This window comes from Xylocopa sonorina, chromosome 1 (assembly GCF_050948175.1).
Source record: "Xylocopa sonorina isolate GNS202 chromosome 1, iyXylSono1_principal, whole genome shotgun sequence".
In the NCBI taxonomy this organism is placed as follows: domain Eukaryota; kingdom Metazoa; phylum Arthropoda; class Insecta; order Hymenoptera; family Apidae; genus Xylocopa; species Xylocopa sonorina.
In genome coordinates, this window is record NC_135193.1 from 10,871,699 (window position 1) to 10,874,116 (window position 2,418).

Here is a 2,418-nt window from a genome sequence, read left to right on the forward strand (position 1 = left end):
TAACGATAGTTTCTTTCGTTTATACAAAAATCATGCGCAATTATTTAACGGGAATGTGGAAAGGAAACATCATGTAGAGAGGTCGGTTAAAAATTCCAAAACGAATGCGAGCCGAGATAGCGAGTCGGATATATGTATTCTTTCATTATAGCTTCACATTTGGTGCGTGAAAGGTATCGCTTTTGATTATATCGATTCAATTTTATAATTGTAATTATACGTATCAATGATTTAGCCATGACACAGATATAGTATCCAATACTATAACACTCCAATATTTTACTTTACAATCATTTATTTCAATAATGTATGCTGTGTATACTGTAAATTTCCATAAGTAAATCCTGTCTAAGTATAATAACGCTTTCTATTCAATCTTTTCAACAATTGACCACCCTCTGGCACTCTACTCGAGCTCCCACTGTTACCGTTCGCGTCAAGTCTCTTCGCAGGCTTCGCGCGAGAATAAAATGGCGGCCAGAGGCGAACGTGTGAAACGTTTTCACCTGTTCAAAAACGAAGTCCGCCGAATCCCGTATGAGAAAGAGAAGTTACGTCGCGAGAGAAATCAGTAAAAAGATTATCACCGGCAAGAAGGAAATTACCCCGGTTGCTTCCGCAATGAAAGCAAAACGCATAACTTTCGTTCATCTTCTGCTCGAGGGACCGCGTTGATTTAATCTAGATCGCAGATATTTAGAACGATCAAGAACGAAACGTTTCTATCGTCGAGTTTTAATCTGACTGTTGGCACAGGCATTTTTGTATAAATTATTGATAAATTCGTATTTTAACACCTACGTGAATACCTTATCGTTTACTTCGAAGAAATCGACGCAAGACCTCTCCCTTCGACGCGTAATCAACGCCCATACGTTCACGTGTTACGAACGATCACGTAGGAAGTAGATCCCGTTTTTTTTTTCATAATATTTTCTCCTGTTTCGTCAACAGCTACCGACGCACATATAATATATCGTCTTCTAGAAGGCGAAGACGAAACTTTTGTGTCACAGATAACTAGTTGTCGCGGTCGATTCGACCCGTGCGAGTCGCGATAATCGCGTAGGAGTTTATCAGCAGCCCAGACTGCCACAACGTTCTTTATTTCCTGTAGGAAAGATTAGCTAGTTCTTTTTCCTTTTTTCAAGTCTACGTTGATTTTTACAAAACCTGCTGCTCGTGGAAATTATATAATGGTCTCTTACCCTCGCGATTTACCTTGATACGCTCGTAGCGAATTTTCCGTGCCCGGGATAATGAGTAGAAAATAAGATTAACAACGAGACATTTTTCCAGAATCTCGAAAGTCGCGCGTGACGTTCATTAGTAGGTGGGGCTCGTTTTCCCGACGACATTTGTAATTTACTCACTTAGGAAGCTTCTTGACGCGTTTACAGAATTTTAATTGTCATTTAAGGCCCGTCATGGGGTGAATTACTTCTCACCCGGCGACTCTCTCACAGCCAAATCGAAAACGCTATCGAACAACGTGTACCCGTGGCTACTCAAGCTGCACAGAATGCAGAGGAATTGAACGATGTTCAAATTTGATCACGTATCTTTTTTATCGCGGTCGGCCGTTGTACAACACGAGGTAAATTTTACGTTCCCATTGTTTTAAAATCAAGTAAAATTTATATTCCCGCTCTCCGTTATACCAAAAGTAAAACCTTTCGCATTCTTATTTGTAGAAAGTCTCTAAACAAAAAGAGCACGGCACATTAAACCGGCGTTCCGTCCAATTGACCATTACATAATCAAGATCCATTGTGTATCGTTAGAATGCATTGGACAGTGCATTTCATAATATATGCACCCTAGAGCCGGCTACGTTGCGGGGTCAGCGAAACGGGACGAAAGCAAAAAGCGAATTAAACCCCGGACATCCTTCTGGCTTGCGATCGAACGCCCACGCGTTGCTAAAAACTCGCGAGAGAAAGAGAGAAGGAGAATTAGAACCTTCGGTGGACACACGACCATAACGATCCAAAGTTTCCCGCCCCCCATACGCACACAGGGAAAGGTGCAATCGGGTGTACACGCAGAATGTTCGACGATCCTCGTGCACGGAGTGGTAGGAAGGTCGTTTTCTTTCCTCTACGCCGCGTAGAGCTGGCTTACTACGGCGACTTTACTCGCTTACGGCTCACGCGTCCTCTTCAGTCGTAGCACAGCGCTCGTGGTGCGTGGAACGTGGTGAAGTCGCGCGAACCGGTGATTCCAACGCTTGTCGAGGCGTATCGTTTCTCGCGCGATACTCTCGTTTTCCTATCAAACTCATTGGAAACGTTTGCAAAGGACCAAAAATAGACGACCGAAAAATACGCTACCACCACTGACATCGATAGTATTAAAGATAAGTCGTGTTTTGTGAGTAACCGCGATCGAATTTACGAAGTGTAGAGTGTCTCGAGC